We start from the raw sequence: 7,993 nt of genomic DNA, 5'->3' as shown, positions 1-7,993 counted from the left end.
AATGCAAATCAGACGCAGCCTCGGTGGAGACGATTATTCGAGTTATTATCATCCTGCCCCCCCCACCAGGAGAGAAGGAGGGCCTGGAGGAGAGGGCAGTGGGGTGGTCCTGGTGGGGGGCAGGGCTCTCTAGGCAGACGCAGGGGAGCCCCCTTGGAGCCCCCCTCCTGCAGGTGCCTCCTAAGCTGGCCTGGCCACAGCAGCTGGGGCTGGCCACAGCTGGACTCGGCCGGTAAGGCGACTTAGCTCCAAGCACAACCTGCTCTAGGCTCTAAATCATAAAGATTTTCTTTTCTCTGTGGCTTCTGTCTGTCTGTCTCTCTCTCTTGCTCGCTCATTCTCTCGCTCACGGATCTCTCTTCTCTCTCCTGTTTTTGTTTTGTGTTTGTGCCACACCCTGCAGTGCTCAGGGATCACTCCTGGCTCTGTGCTCGGGGATCGCTCCTGGCAGGGCTCTCGGAACCCTGTGGGATGCCGGGACGGAACCTGGGCTGGCCGCGTGAGAGGCGAGGGTCTTACCACCTCTCTGACCCACCCCCTCTCCTTTTACAAGAGGGCCCGGTGGTGTGCTAGAAAAAGGGGGTGATTGGGGAGACAGGCAGACCCCGGCGCCGTCCCACCCGCCTGGGTTCCCCCCCTTTTCCCACGCTATTATCTAGGATCCCACGCCTCTGCCCCCACCCTGGCCTGGGAGAGGGGGGCCAGCCGCCCGGGCAGCTGAAGTGATTGATAATTGGCGACTGTAATTCTATAATTCATCTCCCTGCACCGCGGTGAAATTAAAAGAGTTTAGGTTCCCAAGCATAATGATCATCAATTAAACGCCGGGGAGATTTAGTGTCCTCATTTGAATTTTGTTTTATTTATTTAAAATGTGTCTCTTTGTAGGGTGGAGGAGGGGAGGGTGGGGAGCCGGGGAGAGGGTATGTGCGTGGGGGGGGGCTGCGGCAGGGAAGGGTGCAGTGGGGGCCCCTCCCCACCTCTGAGGAGGAGCGGGGCTGCGGGGCCGGGCCGGCGGAGGGTGGAGGGAGGCCCAGGGCGGCGGGTTTGGTGAGACAGGGGATCCATCATCCCGGGCCTAATCAGTTAATGCTGATAAACTGCCAGCAATAACTGCCGATCGCGCCGCCTTTCTGCAGCTGCCAGTTCATTCATTTAGGGAGTGCGGCGGCAGCGGCTCCGGGGCCGCGCCTGGCCGTGGGTTCCGTGTGTGTGTGTGTGTGTGTGTGTGTGTGTGTGTGTGTGTGTGTGTGTGGTGTGTGTGTGTGTGTGTGTAGGGGGAGGCAGGCGGGTGCAGAGGTGCTAGCGCGGCTGAGGTTCCTTCTCTTTCCCCCCTGGGCCAGAGGAGGAAATCCCAGGAGCCAGCGTGCCTCCCCCAGCCCCAGCCCCGGCCTGCTGGGGGACTCAGTTTCCCATCCTGGCAGCTGGGCACAGTGGCTTCTTGGGGTCCTTCCAGTTCCAGGGCTGGCCCGGAGGTGGAGTGGTTAAAGCTCCCGCTGCCTCCTTCCCCGCACCCCTCGCCCCTCCCCCTCCGGGCTGCTGTCCATGTGCCTGAGTACCTGTTCCTGGGGCTACTCTAACTCCGACTTCTCACTTGCAATCAAGAAACTAAAAATAGACCATAAAGGAGCGCCAAAGTGCTGAAGGGCCGGGCTCCTCTAGGAGGTGCGACCTCGCTGGCTACGGAGAGGGGTTAAGAGAAGGGCAGACCCTGAAACTCACACACACACACACACACACACGCGCATGCATGCACGCACACACATACACTCACTTGCACAAACTCACGGGTTAAGGAGAGGGGTTAAGAGAAGGGCAGACCCTGAAACTCACACACACACACACACACACACACACACACACGCATGCATGCACACACATACACTCACTTGCACAAACTCACGGGTTAAGGAGAGGGGTTAAGAGAAGGGCAGACCCTTAACACACACACCCTTAACACACACACACATGCACGCACGCACACACATGCACACATGCACACACACACGCATAAACTCTCGGGCTAAGGAGAGGGGTTAAGAGAAGGGCAGACCCTGAAACTCACATACACACACACGCACACATGCACTCATGCATGCACGCACACATGCACACTTCCACACACATGCACAAGCTCATGGGTTAAGGAGAGGGGTTGAGAAAGGGCAGACCCCGAAATTCACACACACACACACACACGCACACACGCACACATATGTGCGCACACATACTCAACACACTCACAGGCTAAGGAGAGAGGTTGAGAGAAAGGCAGATCCTGAAACTCTCTCTCTCTCTCTCTCTTTCTCTCTCTCTCTCTCACCCCAGGAGGGTGCCGTGTGGTGGGACCCACCCCTCCCCAACTCCCTCTCCCCCCAGGTTGACTGAGCTGAAATTCACTAGGTGTTTGGGGCCGTGGGGTGCTGTGCGCTCACGTGCCGGGAGGGGGCGCCCTACCCCGCGTTTCACAGAGACTGGCACAGGCTGCGCTGGCCGGGGGCTGGGCCGTGCCCTGTCCCTCTGGGCCTCTAGGACGGTGGGGTGGGCTCAGGCAGGACGCACCCCCTGCCCGCCCGGCTCCCTGGAAGGTCCGTGGGCTTGGGGGGGGGGGGCAAGGCTGACTCCGGACTCGGTTCCCCCAGGCCTCAGTTTCTCCTCTGGCCTCCTGGGAGGCGTTGCCGAGAATCGGGGGTGGGTTTTGGGGGTGGGTGGGGGTCACTCTCTAAATGCAAGGGGCCGTGTTAGAGCTCCGGGCTCTCGGCAGAGCAGCTTATCTGGGAGGCGGCAGGCGAGCGGGGGCCTTATCTCCCTCTGGGCTATCTGGGGCGGAAGGGAAGTGACTGAGAGTGGCACCCAGACACTCGCCATCTGGGGCCAGGGTTCAGATCGAGATAGTGTCCCTCAGCGTCCTCGCCGCTCGCCGGGCTCATTCCAGTTCCCTCACCAGGGCCCGCTCTGTGGAGAGAGATGCTTCTGGGCCTTCTAGGCAGCTGTGGGCGCCAGGCCCTGCGGGGGCTGGGGGAGGATCTGTATCCCTGAGCCGGCCCTGGCGCTGCCTCCTCTCTCTCCGCTCTCTCCTCTCTCACCCGGCCTCTCTCACGGTCTCTCTCTGTCTCTCACTCTCTGTCTCTCACTTGCTTGCTCACTGTCTGTCTCTCTCTCTCTGTCTCTCTGTTTCTGTCTCTGTCTTTCTCTGTTTCTGTCTCTCTTTCATGCACTTTCTCTCTTTCTCCTCCTCTCTCTCTTTTTTTTTTTTTTGGCCACACCCGGCGATACTCAGGGGTTACTCCTGGCTCTGCACTCAGGGATCACTCCTGGCAGCGCTCAGGGGATCATATGGGATTCCAGGGATCGAACCCGAGTCAGCCGCGTGCAAGGCCAGTACGTTACCCACTGTGCCCAGCTCTGCCCCCTCCCCTCCAGGCTTTGGGGCTGGGCGTGCCGTCCGCTCCTGGGGCTCTTTGCTTCTTCCCCACCTTTCAAGGGTGCTCTGTGGCTTCCGGGAATGTGCTCGGCCCTGGGGGCACTCAGCAGAAGTGCCTGGGGGGCTGGCACTGGGCGGGGGGGGGGGGCGAAGGGAGGGGGAGCAGACTGCCGGCCCCCGCGGAATCTGTCCGCGCACCCAGCCCAAGTGGGCGCTGAGCCCAACAAAGGCTTTTAAAATTACCATGTGCTGTCCTTTCCCTGATTACAAAAGTAATACATATTCATGTTAAAATTTGGGAGGAAAGGGATTAAAACACACACACACACACAGGAAAGCACAAAGAAAAAAATTCATCCATATTCCACTCCCCAGAAGCGACCAGGATTCGTGTCTGAAGAGTCTCACCTCGCTCGAGTCCCTGTCTCTCCGTCTCCCTCTCGCAGGAACCTCTCATGGCTGCCCCTTTGGATGTTGGCCTACCTCACGGCAGGGTGCAGGAGACAGTTTATTGGGTTGGTTGCTTGATTTGGGTTTGGGGCCACGCCTGGCAGTGCTCTGGGTTTACTCCTGGCTCTGTGCTCAGGGATCACTCGCAGTGGAGTCTGGGAGATCGTATGTGGTGCTAGGGATCGAACCCGGGTCAGCCATGTGCATGGCAAGTGCCCTACCCATGGTATGACTGCTGTTGTCCCAAGCAGAGAATTTTTAAAAATTGTAATTGGGTAGAAACATACAGACTGGAACACTCACCACCTCCTGGCCGTATGGATTCATGCACTCCAGTAAAGTCGAACGTGGCATGTCCCAGGAAGGGAGTTTTGCTCACACATTGACCAGACCAGATGCCAGGATGCCAATGCAAGGTACCCTTTATCGCTGGCTCGAGCTAGGGTCCGAGTCTCATCCAATGCAGTGAAGTCTTGACAAGGACCCCGCCCCATGCGTTCTCACTCCCAGTGGCCTTGTGTGTGTGTGTGTGTGTGTGTGTGTGTGTGTGTGTGTGTGGTGGCGGGGGATGGTTTGGGCCACAACCAGCAGTGCTCACGGGCTACTCCTGGCTGAACCTTTGCACAGCGTTTACCCCTGACAGTGCCTGAGGTACTGCATATAACCTGGAGGTTAAACTGGGGTCAGCAGGGCTGGAGCGATAGCACAGTGGGTAGGGCATTTGCCTTGCACGCGGCCGACCCAGGTTCGATTCCCAGCATCCTATATGGTCCCCCGAGCACCGCCAGGAGTGATTCCTGAGTGCAGAGCCAGGAGTCACCCCTGGTGTTATATCGCTGCGTGTGACCCAAAAAGCAAACAAACAAACAAAATCCAATAAATAGGGGTCAGCCCCATGTAGGAGAAGCACCTTCACCCCTTCTTAGGTGTTTGCATCTGAGCTTCCTCTTGCTCCGGTTCTCTGAGGGGGGTAAAGTCTCTGCCCGCCACACAGGGCCTCAAACGGAGCAGCAGCTGGGCTAGAAGGTGCTCTGCGGATCACCGGTTTCTGTGCTCAGCCTGGGGACATAGGTGGTGGGTGATCGAGAAGAGAGAACGGGGAGTCTGGTGGAGGATGTGTGGCCCCCATGTCATGACGCCTCTGGGTGGTGTACGTGGCTGCCCGCTGCCCTGCTCACCGTCCGCTGTGCATGGGCCACGGGAAGGGGGAGTCCAGGCCATGCCTGCCCAGTGCTGAAGCTAGAGGCAGACATGAGACATGTGTGTGGACCGTTACAGAGGCCACCGTGGGAACGGTGCTGGGAGACCTCCACCTCAGCCACTGTCCCTGGTGGCTCAGGGTGGTCAGGCGGCAGCGTTTGATCTTGGCTTGGGGGTCACACTCTACTGTGCTCAGGGCTTCCTCCCATGTCTGCATCCAGGGATCGCTCCTGGTGGGGCTCGGGGGACCCTGTGGAGTGCCAGGATGGACCAGGGTCGACCGCGGTGCAAGACAAGTGCCCTGCCCACTGGGCAGTGCTCCACCCCCGAGTGCTTTGGAATTCCCACAGAGGCCGTCTCCCGTCCTCTCAGGAGCTCCCGGCCGCGCCTGATAGCTCTTCTGCAGGTGCGTTTGCCCTGACCCCTCACCTCGGTCCCTCTGGCTGCCGTGTCAGCGTCTCCGCCGAAATACAGACACGGTCTAGCCTTGCTGCCTGAGAGGCACTTGGAAAAATGGGACTGTCGTGGAATAAAGATTCCCCCGCTCCCTGCCCCTTCGCAGCTCCTTGGCTAAATTAATTGTCTGGCTCTCCTGGAAAGCAATCTTTTCCCCCAGTTCATGTTCCGTTTCTGACCTAACATGGCCATTCTTGGCCTTTTGAATGGGATTTGCTTCTGGTCGGGAATTAAATTTCCATAGCAACCCAGCAGCCATCTTGCCGTGCTCCCCCCCCGAGCAGGGCCTCCTGTTATCCTCCAGACCCTTCCCAGGGCCCGGTGAGGCTCCGTTGTAAGTCGGGAGTCTGTTTACTCGGTGTTTCAGTCAGGGCGGAGAGCACTGTCAACTCAGAGCGTGACGTGTCGGCCTGCTCTTATCTCCGAGGCTCCCTGCTCCTGAGGAAACGTTGAGGCCTACTAGTGTAGCTTCACTCTCTCTCTCTCTCTCTCTCTCTCTCACACACACACACACACACACACACACACACACACACACCACCCATCTTGGCCATGGGAGGTTTTCATCTTACACACACACACACACACACACACACACACACACACACACACACACACACAAAACACCCATCCTGGCCATGAGAGGTTCTCATCTTACACACACACACACACACACACACACACAACACCCATCCTGGCCATGGGAGGTTCTCATCTTACACACACACACTTGCACACTCTCATATACAGGCACTCACACCCACTCACACCCACTCACATTCATACACATGCACATGCACACACACTTGAACACACACTCACATTCATACACTCACACATCCTCACAATTGCACACACACATATACACACACTCACAGTTGCACACACACTCACACACACACATCCCAGCCTTGGGCAATTCTTGTCTCATTTCGGGTTAAATGAGAACCCCTCAGCCCACCTGTTGGGGTGCCCGCTGCTGTGAGACATCCCCACGGGCGCCTTGTGAGCGGTTCACTTCCCTCTTCCCAGAGAGCAGTCAGGCAGAAACTTCCAGAAGCTCTCCCGGCTGGTTCCCCCACCCCTGGGCAGCATGGCCCTGGGGCCCAGTGAGCCAGAGACTATTGCCTGTGTGTGTCTTGTTGTGAAGGGTCGGAGGGGGGAGCCCTCCTCTCGGCTCAGCCCCAAGCTGCCGCCCCAGCTGTGCTGCTCCCAGACGCCCCTCTGGAAGATTGTACCCATCTTCCTGGACTGTTTTAGTCTGCTCTGCATCTGGGGTTTCATTTCTTTTCAGCAGACATCTCTGCTCAAGCCCAATTATTGGAAGCTTTATGAAAATTTTGAAGTTGTTTGTGTGTGTGTGTGTTTGTGTGTGTATGTGTGTGGTGGGGGGGAAATTTGGACCCCACCCAGCTGTGCTCAGGGCTTACTCCTGGCTCTGCACTCTGCACCCTGGTGGGGTTTGAGGGATCGAAAGAGAGTCAGCCACACCACGTGTAAGGCGGCAGTTCCCAAACAGCTCTCCGGTCCTCAGGATATTTTTGGTTCCATGCTGTGTATGTAACATTGGGATTGATAATCAGAAATTGATATTTGATCTTGTTTCTGGCGCTGAGCTCTGAAAACCCTAGAACTATCCTGAGGGATGGGAGTGGGGAGGGTGGTCTTTGGTTCTATTGGATGAGACTGTGTTTAGAAAGCCCCTATCCCCTCGCCTCTTCCCGCCTCTGGGCAGGGCAAGGGATTGATTTGAATCAACAGGCAATTTGCAATGATTCGGTCAGTCCAGCCCATCATAACAGGACCACAAAGAACCAAAGTTTGGCGTACATCCTGCTTGGTGACTGTGGAGGTTTGGGGAGTGATACACACTTGGGAGACAGATGAGAACCCCGTGTCGTGCCCATACCTTGCTCTAGGCTTTTATTCTATCTGGCTGCATCTTTTATAACATTTTTTTTTTCTTTTTGGGCCACACCCGGCGATGCTCAGGGCTTACTCTGCACTCAGTAATGCCTGGTTACTCTAGGTGGTGCTCAGAGGACCACATAGAACGCCGGGACTGACGGTGTGCAACGCAAGTGCCCTACCCTTGTGCTATTGCTCTGGGTCAGACGACGCCTTTTAGATCAGGCCCGTGATAGTGTAAATCACATTTTCCTCTGAGTTCTGGGAGCTGCCCTAGCTGAATGGCAGAATCAGAGGAGGGGCTTCTGGAATCTCCTGGTTTACATCCAGTGAACCTGAAACACAGGTGACAGCCTGGACAGAAAGTGCCTTTAGCATTTCCGGTGGGAGGAGCCTGTCCCTGCCTGACCATGGTGGCAACGTCTTCTCACGGTAAACAGTGTCACCATTGGTTTGTGCTGCGGGCCAACTCGCCTGTCCTCCCTGCCGCGGTGGAACTTAGTGGACAGAATGCAGAAGAGCCTAAAACTCACCTGCTATGACCTTGGGGCTCCT

Source organism: Sorex araneus, chromosome 3 (assembly GCF_027595985.1).
Source record: "Sorex araneus isolate mSorAra2 chromosome 3, mSorAra2.pri, whole genome shotgun sequence".
NCBI classification, from domain to species: Eukaryota; Metazoa; Chordata; class Mammalia; order Eulipotyphla; family Soricidae; genus Sorex; species Sorex araneus.
Note: the sequence above shows the minus strand (reverse complement) of the source record.